At 42.8% G+C, this 18,295-nt stretch overlaps 3 non-coding genes across 3 annotated transcripts; all 3 read left to right on the plus strand.

The window, feature by feature from the left end:
- Positions 1 to 4,072: 4,072 nt before the first annotated feature.
- On the plus strand, positions 4,073 to 4,144 carry TRNAG-UCC (transfer RNA glycine (anticodon UCC)). Its single transcript has one exon. It is a non-coding gene; the product is annotated as a tRNA-Gly (tRNA).
- A 329-nt stretch (positions 4,145 to 4,473) lies between these two features.
- TRNAG-UCC (transfer RNA glycine (anticodon UCC)) lies at positions 4,474 to 4,545 on the plus strand. Its single transcript has one exon. It is a non-coding gene; the product is annotated as a tRNA-Gly (tRNA).
- Positions 4,546 to 4,879: 334 nt separating this feature from the next.
- On the plus strand, positions 4,880 to 4,951 carry TRNAG-UCC (transfer RNA glycine (anticodon UCC)). The gene has a single exon. It is a non-coding gene; the product is annotated as a tRNA-Gly (tRNA).
- Positions 4,952 to 18,295: the final 13,344 nt, after the last annotated feature.

An 18,295-nucleotide genomic window follows, 5' to 3' on the forward strand; every position in this document is an offset into this window, starting at 1 on the left:
CTTTATTTAAAAACCCTCAGTGTGTATTCGCCATTTTCAGCTTCGTATAGTATAATTTGTGACCACCCGCCGATAGACCCAGGACGACAACGACGACGCCGCGTTTTCTGCGTCACGAGGTCTTCACGCACTCACTTAAAAACCGTTACATTTGTTCTTCAAAAAATCACCTTACAAAAACAGTACTCTTGAAAGCGATCGCAGGTCCATAGGCACAACATGAATTATATTTATATGACGCCTCCATTCTATTTGAAATTTTTGGTTCACTCATTTGGCCTAGTAGAACACATCTCCATCAAACGATCTGTCATGAGGCGTGATGGTATACAAAAGCGATCCGCGCAGCTGTAAAGCCTAGGTGTTTGGCATTTGGTCTGCGCTGCTGCTTCCGAACACCATCTGCATCTGCTTATAAAGAGATGGAGGAGCAGCGTTCCATGGCTTGTTGCAATGTTTATGAACACTGACTAATAGCAGCACCACTACGGCACCTATCATAGCCTTAGTCGCTTTGAAACGGTGAACACCCCAAAACCTATTTATTTATTTATTTATTTATTTATTTATTTATTTATTTATTTATTTATTTATTTATTTATTTATTTATTTATTTATTTATTTATTTATTTATTTATTTTTACTGCAGTCTCTACTGGGGCTTTTACAGGAGTGGAGTTAAAGAAAACGCATATTAAATGGCAATGCACAAAACAAACTTAATCAAGATATTTACACACGTAGTGGATATAATATGGTACAGATTGTGTGAAATGAGAAATTAAATGAAGCAATACGCAATAAGCGAAATACAATTATAACAGGGTCATTTCGCTTCGATGGCTGTTAAAAGTGTGCGGAATGGCACAGAACGCTTTGCGGGAGTTCCAGTGTTCAATTGTCTCGGGAAAAACTGTGCTTTAAATTATCGAAATGTGCACAGTATGGTTTTATAATAAGGCTACAGTGACCCTCGGTTCATCGGGAAATATCGGGCGTAAGTTAAAACTGAATTGACGATGCAATGCAATAACTTCAATGAATCAATGTGGCAGTGCACGGAGCGGGTGGTTTCAAAGTGGACGGGGCACAAGAAGGTCAGAAATAGCAATCATACCAAAGAATTATCTTCGGCTATATTAACTGCGTGGTATAAGACACAGTTGTCCGCATATAGGCGCATTCGTGACGTGATGTGGTGAGCTAAATCATTATTATATATTAAGAATAATAAAAGGCCAAGAGCCGAACATTGAAGAACGCCAGAAAATACATTTGCAGAAACGGAAGTACATATGAATTATAATAAACTAACTGTGAGCGGTGGAAAATAAAAATTAGCAACGCAACTAACCAGGCGAGAATTTTTTTAATGTCGTTTAGTTTGAATAGGACATTACAATGTAGTGCAGTGCCAAAAGGCATAGAAAAGGCCAAAAATATAGCATCCACCGGGGCCCCAATATCCAGAGTACATGCGAAAATTCAATTAGCTTGTGACGGTGCTGAAACCTTGTCTCAATCCGTGTTCAAAATACCATATGTTAATACAGTCTAAAAATTCTATTATATTTTTGTGGATTATGTGCTCGAAAATTTTACATTGAGTATGGCGTTAATGTGTTAGGTTTGCTATTAGGTAAAAGCTGCTTGTTGCGGGATTTGAACACCAAAAGCACCTTCTCTAGCTTCCAGGACGATGAAAACAACTCCAGATGTCAGCGATTGACGGAGGATGATGGTTAGATGCCGAGCAGTCCGTAATTAATATCCAACGAGAAATGTGTTGGTATACCATCAGGCTCAATTGATTTCTTTTTCTTCTCAGAGTTCTAAAGAAGGGGGGGGGGGGGGCGAGATCTTTAGTACTCTATTTTATTCATAGGTTTTCGCAGGTACATTTATCCTAAAAGGCCGTAAATCTGTATTTTTTCGAGCGTTGTGTGACCGGTACGCATCCATTTTCTCATAACACTCTCCAATATGAGGAAACTGGGTCTGTGCATTCCTTTTTTACTCAGCTTCGTTCTCCAAATTATTAACTTGACAGAGTTAAAGGCACAAATCATGACAAAATCTGGCGTCCGCATACTGAGCTCAAAGTCGCGAGCATCCCATTGGCAGGTGGTAGGTGGAAGCTAACAGAGACTGGCAGAGATTGGTAATAGAATTGAGCCACATCACGTGATCGTTTGACATGAACTATTTGAGAGAAGCGCTCAACTCGGGCTTCTGAAAAAGGTGGGATGCTGAAATGAATACATCCTCAAAGGACCATTGCAATACAAGTCATACAAATCATAGGCCTCGCAGTCTCGTTATTACGGCAGTGGCTATGCTGAGTTCATAGGCCTCGCAGTCTCGTTATTACGGCAGTGGCTATGCTGAGTCCTATAAATATATCCGGTGGCATTTCACACACTTTTGTAGCTTACGACATAATGTTAGAGACCATTTTTTTTATTATAAAGGCACACAATAAGCGGTTGGGGATTAATCGAATGACAAAAAGCATGCGCAAAGAAAAGGATACAAGGGGAGCCGCGGACATGAGCCATTAACGCTTTTACGTCAAACCTCTACAAGGGGAGTTTGTGCACCCCCTCCCTCCAATTTTGGTTATCACAACGGGCGATATATCACTTTTGTGCTATATTTAATTTTTGGCAGGTATATGTTATTTATTACATGCAAATATATTGTATTGTTATGTACATTGATTAATCATCATTGCTACTTTTTGGTGCCATTCCACTTTTGGGTGACATCGCTGTTACAATCCGCGATGATACAAACAGCATCACATGAATAAAATAAACTCTCAAGACCTATGATTTATTGTAGATGCTTTCACTGACACCCCCTCAAAAAGTGTTGCAGAAATGTTCCCATCACCTGTAAACAGGTCAGGAGTTTTAGTAACTGAAAATAGCGTGGCACCTACTTTGTTTGTGAAACAGTGCCAGCAAATGGAACAAATTCGCGGCCTTGAAGAATACTAGTTTTCGCCCCAGAAATTTTGGCCTAATGGATTTCAAACGCGGTTTTTATATCACAACACCACGTATTGCACATACTCAGAAGACGCGCCACAGTCCATCGTGCCGATAGTAACACCCTCTGTTTGTTACCTGTATATGTATTCTCCCTTTTCAACGATACGATAGCAAACCTAGTAACTGTCATTGCTATTTTGGTCTCCCTAGAGATATTGCAATAATGTTGTATTGTTTACAATACTATATCGGTGCTCCGTGGGCAAGTAAGACACAACATATAGCATATGTCAAATACCTCGTCACAGGCTTAGAACTTACATCCTGTTCTGGTTTAAGCAGGTATATATTGTAGTATTTATTTCATTTAAAAACCTGCAGGTTGGTGGTCTAGCCATAACAGGAGGGTCATGCAAAAATACAGCACACAAAGAAGATAATGAAAAAAATTAAACGTCATCCACACAACAAATGAAACGAGAAATGCAGTAGCATGAATTCTGTAGCTCATGATCCGGCAAGGAGAAAATAAATGTTTAAATTTATTTGTTCACCCGAGTAATCAATACATCATCAGTGCATTATTAAAAAGAACTCTAAACAGAAAAGAAAACGACGTATCTTACTATCAACATAAGAATAATTTGCAGTTTAATGGGTTACTGATTTTCCTTCCTCTCGCCGCCCCTCTCCACTTTTTTTCTCTTTTTTGTTTAAAGATGCACGTTCTTGGGCTCTATTTTGTTATAGACCTGTCCGGAAAATTATTTTATAAACAAATGATACAAAATAACATTGTTTGAAGCGCGTTTCAAAAACAGCTTTGCTTTCTTAGTATGTAGTGGAGATATTATAAGCGTATCGTTTCCCAACGGAATATTTTATTACTTGCTAATTTTTAACCCAATTTTCCTCACAGTAGTGGTGAAAGAACGCTCCTGATAATGGCGTCTATGTCCGGGAACATATGCACTGTGTTCTGTGGGATTTTCCGTGTATTGCCATGCTTTCTTGACAGCTCCTAATACTCTCTAATCTGTGGCCCAGGGCTTTTCAGAAGCACGCGGCAGAAGGCGGCGTCGGTGGTATAGTGGTTAGCATAGCTGCCTTCCAAGCAGTTGACCCGGGTTCGATTCCCGGCCGACGCATCGTTTTTCTCTTTTTGTTTCGTTATGTGCAGGCTCGTCCACATGTAGCTATAACATGATCACTGCTTTCAAAGCGCCATTCCATCCGACCCGGCCACTTAATAAAGTCACGTGACAGGCCATGCAAAGCACCGCCTCGGGGTCCCTCTGTGCACGTATCGCTTTGCTTCGATATGCACCTGCTCAATCTATTACAGCTCAGCATATTACAGTTCAGAGCACACAGACCAATCCCGAAAAGCCGGTCTAAAGAAAGCTGACCTACTTTCTACGTCGTAGAACACTCGCAGCCCTTCCAAATTCGCTCGCCTATTGAACGTGAAAGGCCGGCGTCGGTGGTATAGTGGTTAGCATAGCTGCCTTCCAAGCAGTTGACCCGGGTTCGATTCCCGGCCGACGCATTGTTTTTCTCTTTTTGTTTGTTTCGTTATGGTACAGGCTCGTCCACATCTAGCCATAACATGATCACTGCTTTCAAAGCGCCATTCCATCCGACCCGGCCACTTAATAAAGTCACGTGACAGGCCATGCAAAGCACCGCCTCGGGGTCCCTCTGTGCACGTATCGCTTTGCTTCGATATGCACCTGCTCAATCTATTACAGCTCAGCATATTACAGTTCAGAGCACACAGACCAATCCCGAAAAGCTGGTCTAAAGAAAGCTGACCTACTTTCTACGTCGTAGAACCCTCGCAGCCCTTCCAAATTCGCTCGCCTATTGAACGTGAAAGGCCGGCGTCGGTGGTATAGTGGTTAGCATAGCTGCCTTCCAAGCAGTTGACCCGGGTTCGATTCCCGGCCGACGCATTCCTTTTTTTTTTTTTCATCCGTCGCAAGTATGTCGCAGATTACAATTGTTCGCATTTGTATTACGTGACCTTGTTGAAATTTTCAAATTCATTTAATATCCGCAGATCTAATGTGTTTCGTTTAGAAATTACCGTTAGGGCTCCAAACGCTAGATGGCTTTGTTTAACTAACGAGTGTGATCGTTGTCATATTTAATGTTTTCTTATTTCAAAACAGCGCTAGAAACATGGATAGAGAGGAAGACAGACACATTCCTATCTGTCTGCGTTTCTAGCGTTCTTTTAACATAAGGTCCAACCAACTAGCATAACAACCCACTTCGATGTTCTCGTAGCCGTTTATAGCCACATTTTAGCTGCTTGAGCTTCTTCCAAAGACGTCCTGTAAAGTTATATGCAGTACGAAAATGGGCGAATTAGATATGTAAGATGCTCGATTGTGGCTTTCAGTGTACAACTGACCAAGAGGCTCAGTCAAGCATGTTTGTGGGCCCCTTCGAGCGCCTGGTGATTTGGCTGCAGCTGGCACCTTGGACTTCGCGATCAGGCAGGCGGATGGGATCGGAACGCCGTTTTTCAACGCCCTTGGATCCAAAGTTGGAAGCGCTGTCCTTAAAGTCCAAAGGCTAATTGGGACGACTTGTTAACGCGTAGCTTGATATCGATGTTGCTGTGGGCATCTTGGGCGGCGTAATATTACATCACGGACTTCCTCTTAAGCAATTGCTCTGTCTGGCCATTTGGCAGGTGACATGGCTTGGCACATGGCACATGGCTTGGTCAGCGCTTTTTGTGATGTCATCTTTAATGATGTGTTTGACTTATGGGTTGCTTATGTTTAGCATGTCTGTGACGTCACAAGTGCCATATGAGTCCCGGGGTTTGACCGCACATGTCCCTGAGATCAGCCTGGCAAATTCAGTCTACTTTCGAATATATAGAGCCCTCTACTTTGCGGCATTTGCCGGCTAAGATATTTCGCGCTTAATAAAGTTACCAGTCGCTGGCAAAGACAGCGGGAATGTCATCTCGATCTACTGAGATAACCTATACGCAAAAATAGTACTTTCGAACATTATCAATGTTCAAGCTGCCTTAAACTTCTTTATTTCTTTTTTTTCTCCTTCCATACTCGCATCCATGAAATGTCTTGTACTTTATGGATAAATAAATAGCAAAATCCAATCCACAACCCCCGCCCAGTGTGTATATATTCTCGCACTTATTCATCGTGCAAGAGGAAACTTTATTTAACCTCATTTAACCTACATTTTCATCTCCTATAACAAAGGTGTTCTGATAAGCATAGGCCATTAGTTTGCTCTCATTTGATATTAAAGTGTCCTCTGCTGTAGTCCTAATACACTCTTATATTAGAAGTACTCATATAAATCCGTTTGTCATTTATTTGTTCATGCCTTACAGATATCAGTGGTTGAATATCTTTATCATCGCCTAACGCCACAGCTAACAGCAGAATTAGCAAATGAGTGGAAGTGCCAATAATATCTCAAACATTTTTAAACTGCCAATGCATTCTGCAAAGCATCCATGATCATAGCACCTAAGTTATGCGCGTTCATGAAATGGTCACATGCGCCTTTTAAATATCTGTACCATTTCGACAAAAATACCTGTGCCGCGGCTTGCAACCACTATATTCATTTGTTGCTATCTTCTTGTTAAGCGTGCAGTAATTTCATGGTTTTCCTACTTTTTCATGACTTTATTTTTTTACTTGTACTTGGCTCTCTGTAGAACTCTCAAGCGGAAGACAAACGAAAAGAGAGAATTGGTAACAATGATAATAGAAATTTATTATTTATTGTTATTAGTAGGACGCTCTATTCTCCATTTAAGAGTAGGCGTGATAGGGCTTTTTACTTAAGACCGACTACGATAAAACGGCCCAGGACTTTTTAATTTGTTAGTTCACTTTTATTGCTATTGTCTTAATTTTAGAAGTTTATTACATTGTTTTCATTCACTTTTTAACTGTCAATAATTAAACAGTCATTAATCAATTAAGTATTAACCACCAATCGCCCATCGCACTTCCAGTTCATTACCTAGCATTTAGCGACTAACTACAAGCCTCCATGTTTTCGGTAGAACAAGCTGTACTCACTAAAAAACACCCACAAAAAATTACAGATATTGAAATTTAAAATAGATGTCGAGGCGTCCGTGTGCTTTGCGATGTCAACGCACGTTAAAGTTCCCCAGGTGGTCGAAATTACTCCGTAGCCCTCCACTACGGCTCCTCTTTCTTTCTTTCCACTTTAGCTCCAACCTTCCTCCCTTCTCTCACGGCGCGGTTCAGGTGTCCACAGACACAAGTGTGACAGATACTGCGCCTTTCCCTTCCTGTGAACCAATTATTATTATTATTGTTTAGAGTAGATGTAAGCGCGATAGGATTTGGAGGGAGCGCCTACTGGTCGTCCGCTGAAGGCCAGTTTAAGGGGCTCTAGAAGAAGCCAGATAGGTTTCCTTCTTTTAAGTTAAGCAAAGGCTGGCTTATGTTTATCTTCGAGATGAGAGCACCCTTTAGATGTCCGCAGGAAAGTGCGATAATTTTTTCGCCTTTCCTGGTTTTCGCCACGCAACCAGTGCTCGGTGCCTTTCGTTAGCACGCCAAGTTTTCGAGGGCCCTGCAGTGGCAGGGCGTGCAAGTAACTGGGCGTTTTAGGTGACCGCCTAGAAGTGTGACAGTTCTGCTTCATTTCAGTTTTGCTCATGAAACCATTCTTGCCTTCTTGTGATACTCCGGCTTTCCACGTGTTTTCTTTTAGTTCAGCACCATGTTTACCCCGGCTACGGAACGAAAAGGAGGCTATTGTTACGCTTAAAATGCACCATAGCTTCCCTACTTGTAACTGATTTCAGTTATTAAAAAGGTAAGGCAAGATCAGGCCTAAAAAGCTGCTTAGAATGCAAAAAAAAAAAAAAAAACTGTTGAATCTTTTCAGCTGAGCGACCCCACGCTAACACAGAATTTTAAGAGCAACATTAGATTCAGATGCCTGCGTCCAATGCCGACAGGGCGTTGTCTACAAACTTTATTATTTGAAGACACTGTTTACGTGGATCCTTCTGATGAGTTGATAGTAAAGCTGTGGAGCAAAAGTTTAAGCCGGAAACAATGCCACACGTGCCAATTTGGGTGCCCATTAGCGACAAACTGAGACGCAAGACCACCTTGCCGTACCTGTACGAAAAGATCGCCTTGAATTTCCGCGCTACTGACCTCGCATCAAAATTTCGGAACTCACTCTGATTGCAAGGACATGCAATCAGTGTGTTAGCAGGTTGTACGTTGCATTGTCCAGGAAAAGCTAAATTTCTTGGCACATACGGCACGTGGGAGGTTTAGTCCGATTTGTTGTGCGTTGTTTACCTTAAGCACTTTAGATGTACAGGTACACCACTGTTGGCGAAAAGTTAACAATCCTTTTTTTGCGCCCTCAGCGTCCGTACAATAGTAGTTGGAAAGAACCCATATCATTAATAGCCGCAATCTTCGGACTGTCAGAAGGCTTGAACGCTTCATTTCAGAGCTTAGAAGCAAATCTTATTGGCTATATATTTTGACACGGGCTGCATAGTTTGAGGTTAGGCCTCGTGCTGTGTCCTCCCCTGCTCTCTTGTTACTGCGCTACGTTTTTGCTGCAGAGCACTAACATTCTTATCCTACAGCGAAAACAATCACTTGACCATGCAATTTCTCCCGAGTGCCGCTGTTTTACGTCGTTGCGCAGAATGTCATGAAGCATATTGCGAAGGAAAAGCAGTTCAGAAAAATACAATACACTCCGAAATGCTCCAAGCTAAACCTGCATTTTAATTTCCTGCATAATTATTATTCAGCAGAAGAACTTTCAGAGGCACAGAATGTTCTTTTGGCGTTTATTAGCCTTGGATGTGCAAACTTCCTGCAAGCCTGCATGAATCAAAGTTCTCAGCGGGTAAAACTTTCATATAATGCTTATAATGTTTAGTTTTCATGATGATAAATCTATCCTTTCCATTTTTTGCACGCTTACTTTCCATGATTATGGGAATGGGAATGTTTCTCCACTACGCTGCACTGCAATGTGAAATGTATTGCACATAACCTTACTCCAAACACAGCAGGGCCTTTTCTAAGCATGTTTTCTACATGCATAGTACCGAAGCGTCCAGAGGGACGTGGTTAAGGTTATATTTAATGCGTGCGCATATCAGGGCAAGTAAACCACGCTTTGGTTAAATCCTTTCGTAGCATATCAATTCAGCTGACTCTGCAACAACTGAAGACTTGAAAGAGAGTATTTTATCACTGAGCATCCAAAGGGGAAGTTATATAATTGTCTTTTAACTAGCGCGTAGAATAATATTTCCGCTGGTATCATAAGAAAAAGTAATAGAAAGGGTCTCATCAGCTTCTAAAACAGATTTTAATTCATAGATTAATTCTACTTTCGAATGGAGAGGCTTGCACGCGGTCGCGACTGGTCACGTTTGTGAATGGTGATATAAATAACTTCCCCAGTCCTCATTTTGTTCGGCTGGAAAGGTAACTTCCCCAAGCCTGTGGCGGCACGGCTTCCACGCTGAAGCGCTGTGCCCCCTTTTCACGCCGCGCAAAGCCCTTGGAGAGTTCGAAAGTAATCTTCCATTTTAAAGATAGGTCGCGCAAGCCGCATGTCCTCCTGACCTCCCCCTCCCCCTTGCGCGTCCCTTCCGCACTGTCCGGTTTCTTGCCAGCTCCTCCATAGGACCATTGGCTTTCTCCATCTACCTGTTGCTCTTAACCGGTGAAAACGTGCGTTTTTATTTACGATGTTTTCGTTTGGAGGTATTTTTGTTTTTCATGTGACCGGCTCCGCGAAAGTTGCGCGCTATGCTTTCTTGGCTGTGCGCCAACGCCGATCCTCCTTTTGCGCGTTATGCTCAAGGCGACATGGTAATTGGTGGGAAATTTGTTTGCCAACAAAAAAAAAAGTAAAGATCGTCACGGCTTGCGCAGGAACAAATGGCTCCCCAACATTGTCAGAAGTCTCTTCTAAAAAGCACGCGCACGAGCCTTGTGGTGCAGGCAGAGACCTTTTCTTCCAAGTAATTTTGCAATATCTTCATCGTAAAAATTGGATCAGGTATCTCATCAGCCTTGTCGGCATACCAAAAATGTTTATGCTAACGTCAGTAACACCGAATTATTCAGGGGTCATAAATTGCCCTCGTTCTTTACTCCCTCAACTAAAAGCACGTCGGCGCATATAAAAATAATGAAGAAAAGAAGCCGCAACGACAACCCACCACGCCCGTTCGCCTGCCTCACTCGGTGGGTCCAATGAGTGAGCGAGCACCAAGAGAGCACTGGTGAAGTAATTTGAGATAGCGTAATGGAGGAGGTTTGCGCATGGGAACCTGTCGTCGTTATCAGTTCCGAGCAGTCGCCAATCGCCCATTTTAGAAATTATTTGCAAATTGTAATTTCCGCGCAAAGCTTTCCTATTTCACTCGGATAATCGCAAAGACCACCTCTATGAATTTCTTGCGCTAGAATATTAGCCCATGCACCGTTTCAGGGACCCTTTCAATCGGCAAATTTAAGAGTACCATATCCTGCGTTTTACCTACCGCGTTTTTCGGTCCTCTTCTTAAACTTTCCCCAATTTCCTGAGCATTATTTACAGAGGTGCATATTTTCGCGGTCTACCCTTAGCTCTGCTAATCGTCCGTTGTGATTTAAGAAACGTAGCTGATAAAAAATCGATTCTGCGCGAATGTGTTTTTGCGCATTTGCGCAGTTTGGGTGCTCATTATACGTTGTTACATTTAGATATCGTTAGAGCGGTGTGCTATGATTACAAAGTCAAGGCTTCTGGGATAAATAGATAACCTATGATTATCTACCCTGCGATCAAGGTGTACAGCTCGTCAGCGTTTTTTTGTAATTCGCCTTCTTCCGAATGCGATTACTGCGACCAAGATCGAGCCTACCTCATTGAGGCCAGCAGTCGGATGCCAAGAGAACTGAGGAAATGTGGCTGCCGAGTGAAAACTAATATAAAGCTAACGCGATACCACTAGGGCTTTCTTTCAACGGCCCAACTGACGTAGATGAAGTGCCGGCGTGCTCGGAAAACCGGTGCAGGTCGAGAGTGAAGCAACGTTACACGTAGAACTCGAAGTATTAAGCGAAGAAAGCATAAGAAAATTATATTGCCAAGTGGTAAATTGACTACATGGCATTTTGACATATCGATATGTACAGTAAATTACTTGGAAAAGAAAAATGTTCAGCAATTTCTTTTTATTCAAAGGTTATAGAATGGGCGATGGGAGAGCGGGGTTAAAGTGGTGCAATGGAGGCTTAAAATACAGAACAGCACAAGCATAGAACTTCCTGTTTTTCAGAGATATGATTCTAGTAAAGAGTTGCGAGGAGAGCTGAATGAAATTACGTTAGCAGTAGATGCTTTGTCTAGAAATGAAAATTGCGAATTTCAAACCAAGGCTGGTGAAAAAATCAAGATTTGAAACAGGCTTCACTTCTAGAGAAGTAGGTTGAAATCTTTTAGTTCACCTGCACTAGACTTTCGCGATTTGCCCTTTGAGAAAAGAAAACAACTTTCATTTCAGGTAACTCATACGTAGTTATGAGGTTTGGTTTATGTGTAAATCCTGTATGGGTGTTTATTCTGTTATTGAACAAGCGAAGACAAAAGCTAACCCAGCATTTGCATTTGGTAGACTGAAACTTTATGTCCATAATATATTATATTATTATAACATATATAATATAAAAACAAATATATTTCAGTATTTCTTTTTATAATACAGAAATCTAAAGAGCTAAAGTAATCACTCTGTTCAAGCTGAAGATACAGCTGCGCTGTTTTCTGCCAAGATACATTACCAAATAAAAATCGAAGTACACAAATAACAAGCCATTGCCCATAAATTGAAGATAAATGCGTTTAAAACTCTCCTTTAATAACATTGCCATGGACTATTATTTAATGTCAAAGTTTGGGAATAGTCGAAACAAGCAAAAGCCATAGCTCAAATGACTCGTATCCTTGGCCTACAGTGCTTTACGTGAACTGTTACTCAGTGCTTCATCATTGCATTGAATGTTATCATTTGACGTCCGTATTGTCACTTGCATTTGTCGAGATTTAAGAGAGTAACGAATGTATTTCGATACTTTCGCTGTTGTTGTCCCTTCCATTACATCGATTGCCCTTTCCATTGATTTGCTGTGCATTTTATTAAGATAACGTTTAGGGCACCGTTCAGTGCTGCGCAAGATGAGAATCAAGTCTGATACCCTTGCTCACTGAATCGCGCTAAACCAAGCCTACGAAGGCACGTTCATAGCGGCCAGGACAAAGCGAAGCTTCATATCTCTGTGCCGTGATTTTTACATGACATCGCAGCTTTAACGTTAAGTATTCGTGAGATCTAAGGAGCGATAATTATGGTGGCGGTGATTAAAGGAGAAGCAAAATCCATATCTCCGAGGGTGAGTGCAGCAAGCAAGGTTCCACAGAGATAAGAATGCAACTCCGGCAATTTTTTATGATTTGAATCCGAAAAGAAATAACAGTTTTATATCTTCAGAGTCCTCTGATCATTCTTGTGAATTTCGCAAATGAAGGCGGTGTAGGTGTCCTGCCATCGTATTTTCTTATGAGCGGCCTTTGACTTCACAATCTAGCGATCAGTACAAGCCATCCTGGGCTGCTGACACCATTGTTTACCTGGATGTGCGTCGGGCACTGCCGAAAAAACCATCACGTCACTAATGCAGGTTGACTAACACTCTTTTACACAAGCCGTAATATCTGCAGCACATGGAAGCTTGCGCGATTCGAAAGCGGTTGCGCACTATACTTGAGTGCGCTCACAACAATTTAATTTCATCATTTGCTCTTGATTTAACGCATACGCAAGTGTCATGGATGATGGAAAACTTTACTGTACTGTAGGACACGTGTAAAACGTCCTCAATACAGCAAGGAGAGTGATGTAACAGAGATTCCCTAGAGAGGAGGACCGCCAAAAAAAAACGCTTTTCGCCTTTCAAACAATAAGCAGCGAGGGTTATGAAGACCTCCTCTACCTTCCAAGCTTATACACTCGGTAAGGCTTCGTTCGAGAGATGCTAGAATGCATGTTCCGGTCCGTGGTTTTCCAGCAAATCTTCCTTTTCAGCAGTCATCTGAACGAGGGGTAGCTCTCGAGGGAAAGCGGGCTACGTTAAACTCAGTAGCTGCAGAATGTCAACAATTAAGAGTGGTAATTACTATGAACGCAAGTTCAATAAAGACCGCGCGCTGATATCGCTAGAGGCCGCGCACTGAATAATAATAATAATAATAATAATAATAATAATAATAATAATAATAATAATAATAATAATAATAATAATAATAATTATTATTATTATTATTATTATTATTATTATTATTATTATTATTATTATTATTATTATTATTATTATTATTATTATTATTATTATTATTATTCAGTGCGCGGCCTCTAGCGATATCAGCGAATATAATAATAATAATAATAATAATAATAATAATTATTATTATTATTATTATTATTATTATTATTATTATTATTATTATTATTATTATTATTATTATTATTATTATTATTATTATTATTATTATTATTATTATTATTATTATTAAAATTGGCTCGTATCAAGAGAAAGAAGCAGTACTTGTCCCACTTGTTTCTGCGGAAGTCTGCACCTCGCTATAAGGAAAGGGAGGAGTGAAAGTGGAAGGAGAGAAATAGCGTAGTGGAGGGCTACGGAGCAATTTAGACCACCTAGGGATCTTTAACGTGCGCCGACATCGCACAACACATGGACACCACTTCGTTTCGCCTCCACCGAAACCCAACCGCCGGCAGTCGGGATCGAACCAGGATACTCCAGCACAGTAGACGGACATAAGGATGGGTCGCTCCGGAGTGAGGCGGATCTTCGGAGCCGCTCCTTTCAAAGAGCGGGTGAGCCATTTGGCTCCGCAAAGTCGGAGCCGCCGGAGCCGTCGGATCCGGAGTGGTCGGAGCCGGAGAGGCCAGTCGGAACGGTCGGAGCCATCGGATCTTTCGGAGAGCTGGTTGCTGGTTAAAGCCGCTTTGCTGGTGCAACTTCCTCGCCATCTATTAGCGAAGCTAGAAAGCAAACTCCTGCCCTTTCTCGCAAAATTCGCAATAATGTCCTCGCCTTTGGCTGACTTTAGCGGAGTGCGCCGTTCTTTTGGAGAGCGAAATAGGGGGTTCTTTTGCTTTTGTTCTATGGATGAAGATCTGCTAGATGGTTGGAACGGCGGTTCTTTTGAAAAGCCGGCCGGTTCTATCTCGTTCAGTAAGTATGTCGGAGCCGAGTGAGATTTTTCAAAACGCAAAGCGAAACAGCAACTATACCGCCCTTCCTTGTCACTGTCACAATCAACCCATTGCTTTCGGATCTTCCCGCGGGTACCGCAGGCGCACTGCTGCTGGTACCCGCGCTTTTCTTTTTTCTTACTGTTTTGTGGTTTCGTTCCATGCCAACAAGTTGGGACCGGTACTCGTAGTCGTCCGCTGTGTAAGTGGTCCGCTGCAATACCTTTGGCTGTGTTTACGTAATATAGTGTGACACCCGATGCCACTGAAGGGGGAGTAAATAAGCCTTAATTGGCAAAGAATGGCGCCGTTCATTGCCATGCTGCTGTTCGAACGATGTCTCACGACACTCATTAGTCGTGCATTGTTCGCTGGTGCAACAACATTATTTGAAGACGAAGTCTTTTGTGTCTCAAAAGACAATCGAACGTGCAGTTCACTCTTTTGATAAAATAGCGCGTAGGACGAGGACGAAGATAGATGGGGACACAGAGAGCACTGTCTACAACTATTATACATCTGATGGGAGGTGAAGTAAAAGAAGTAAATGGGAGGGAAGAAGAGGGAAATAATGACCATATGCCCGTCGCGCTCGTCGCACAACTGCCATTCGCGCCAAACACAAAGGAGCATCGCACCGGCAGAAACACGACAATTACCGTTCTGCCATCCAATGCCTCCTTACTGACGACGCGCGAACAAGGCGAGGCGCCAAGAAGCCAGCGTGCCGAAGCACAGTGAAAAAAAATAGAGAAAATGCAAGCCAGCCACCGTTTGTCGTCTAGGGATTTGTGTCGGGACAAATGTAACTGACTGTTATTCATTAAATCTGGAGAAATAATAATACTATAAGAAAGCGTCAAAAGAGAATGGGGCCCACGTGTCCGTCACGGCATTAAAGGCGAAACTTACAGCTAGATCATTGTTATGACCTCTTATCTATCATTCAGACACCGTCCTGTTTATTTATTGATTTATTACAACCTCAAAGGCCCCATTGAAGGGGTATTACATGAGGGATTGGGTTTCACGGCATAATATTGCTTCAAGTGATGAATTGAACAGTGATGGGTCAGTATGGAGCACGACGTCGGCAGGCAAGTCATTCCAGTCTTTTGCTGTGCTCACGAAAAACGAACATAGATGCGCAGATGTACGGGCTTGCGGAGGAAGGGTTGTCTTTTCGTGGTTCGTGCGGCTGGAGGTGCGGTATGCAGGGTTGATAACAGATTCGTGCGAAAGATGATAATAGAATTTATGAAATAGACATAGTCTTGCTATTCTACGCTGGTTAGCTAAATTTGATAGATCAGCATTGCATTTTAGTTTGGTGACACTTTCATGATGCGAATAGGCAGAGAAGATGAATCTAGCGGCGTGGTTTTGTATTGCATCTAGCGTGTTAGAAAGATTAAGTTGATTATTGTCCCAAATAGCGCATGCATATTTTAGTTTGGGCCGTACAAATGTTATATAGGCTAGTGATTTTAACGATGGTGGTGCTTGATGTAGTATTCGCCGAAAATACCCCAAAACTCGATTTCCTTTTTAGAAATTTAAGTTACGTGGTATGTCTACTTAAGATCATGTGTTAAGTTGCGTTTTCTGTGTTAGCCATTATGTACAAAAAGGGTTCAGAGGGACGCCTGTGAAAAGAAAGTAGTTTTTTTTTTCGTGTTAAGAGACATGAGACATATTAGTTTTCACTGCACCAAGTTAAAATGCAATCTATGTCAGATTGAAGAAGTTGGCGATCACTGTGAGTAATTATGGGACGGTACACAACACACACAATGGAACGAAAAATGGTAGGGGTAACATTAAGAGACAGGAAGCGTGCAGAGTGGGTCAGAGAAATAACTCAGGTTACTGACATTCTAGTGGAAATGAAGAAGAAGAAATGGACATGGGCAGGACATGTAGTGCGAAGAGAGGATAACCGAGGATAACGGCAATGCGAAAAGTAAAGACCCAGTATACTGTACTAATGGGCGTCTTCAATGCAAAGGTAGGGAAAAAGCAGGCAGGAGACCAGGCAGTAGGTGACTATGGCATTGGCTCTAGGAATAGTAGGGGGGCCCTACTGGTTGAGTTTGCAGAGCGCAGTAACTTCCGAATCATAAATACCTTCTTCAGCAAACGCAAGAACCGGAAATCGACATGGAAAAGTCCTAACGCGGAGACTAAAAATGAAATTGACTTCATAATGTGTTCAACCCCCGCCATTGTGCAAGATGTAGAGGTAATTGGGAAAGTGCGATGCAGTGTCCACAGGATGGTGAGGTCCCGAATTAGCCTAGATCTCAAGAAGGAACGCAACAGATTAGGCAAAAAGAAACCCATCTACGAATTAGCGGTGAGGCGGAGGGCAGAAGAATTGAAGATCTTGCTACAGAATAGATATTCGGCTCTATCCGAGGATGGCGGCATTACCCTGGAAGCAATGAACAATAATTTCAGAGATATCATTACGGAGTGTGCGTTAGAAGTAGGCGGTAGGATAGTTGGAGAGGATACCGATAAGCTGTCTAAGGAGACGAAAGATTTGATTAAGAAACGCCGAATATGAAAGCATCCAATCCAACAGACCAGATCGAATTTGCAGAGATATCAAAGCTAATCAATAAGCGCAAGGTGGCTGATATAAGGAAGTATAACATGGAGAAAATCGAGCATGCTGTAAAGAACGGGGGAAGCCTTAAAGCGGTAAAGAAGAAATTGTGCATAGGCAAAAACCAGATGTATACGATAAGGGACAAGGCGGGCAACGTCATCACCAATATGGACAAGATAGTCAAAGTAGCCAAGGAGTTTTATACTGATCTCTACAGAAGCCAAAGTAGTCAGGACCGTAACGAGATTGGCGTTAGGGAAAAATTCAGACGTTTCACTACTGACAAAGGACGAGGTTGTGGGGGTTTATGGGGACGGTCTTCCGCCCCGCTTTTACTCCGCAGGTGCAGCGTCCTCGCTAGCGACCCGCGGAGGGAACAAAGGGACAAAGGACGGGGTCGACACATAGTTAATACTCGAATGCTATTTATTGCACTTGCAAATAATACAGAGCATGCCGGCTAGCTATACATCAACAAGGGTTTCCTTGGAAGGGCAAGGCTACGTAAGAAGGGCTTTTGACTCACCGGCTGGGGAATGGGGGTGCGACTTCGGCGGCGGACATTTGCACGCGCCGTGAATATGGCGGCCGGGATCTCCCGTGCGCGCCGCATTCTTCGGACAAAGCCGTACCACGGCGTTTGCCGCGGGAGGCGGCGAGAGCGTGCGGTATTTACCGGTCGCTTGCCGTTGGGAACCAGAAGATCGGCGGTCGTGCACGACGGGTCCTCCCGTGTGCGCAGCGTACTCCGTGCCTGCTATCTCCCGGCATTTGCCGGGAGAGGCGGCGGGAGACGACCGCTCTCGTTGCCGGCTGGATCCAGAATCTGCTCTCTCGTCTTCTCGCGGGAACCCGCGTAGACGTTTTGGCGGCGCACCCCTCGCTGGTCTCCTTCCCCCAAGGGGAGGTATTTACCTCCTCTCCCAGCCGGCGCTGCCATGAAGCTCGTTGCGGTGGTAGTGGTCGGTCGCGGCGAAGGGGCAGGAAACTGGTTTTCCACAAGGTCAAGAAAGCATTAGAATCTATGAAAAGGGGGAAATCAGCTGGAGAGGATCAGATAACTGCAGATTTGCTAAAGAACGGGGGAGATATCGTGCTAGAAAAACTGGCCACCCTGTATGCGCAGTGCCTGGTATCATCGACGGTACCGGAACCATGAAAGAATGCAAACATTATCCTCATTCAGAAGAAAGGGGACTCTAAGGACCTTAAAAATTAGAGACCAATCAGCTTACTGTCTGTTACGTATAACGTATTTACTAAGGTAATCACTAATAGAATCAGGACAACCTTAGACTGCCACCAAGCAAAGGATCAAGCAGGTTT

This window comes from Amblyomma maculatum, chromosome 11 (genome assembly GCF_055883805.1).
Source record: "Amblyomma maculatum isolate TAMU_Amacu chromosome 11, ASM5588380v1, whole genome shotgun sequence".
NCBI lineage: Eukaryota > Metazoa > Arthropoda > Arachnida > Ixodida > Ixodidae > Amblyomma > Amblyomma maculatum.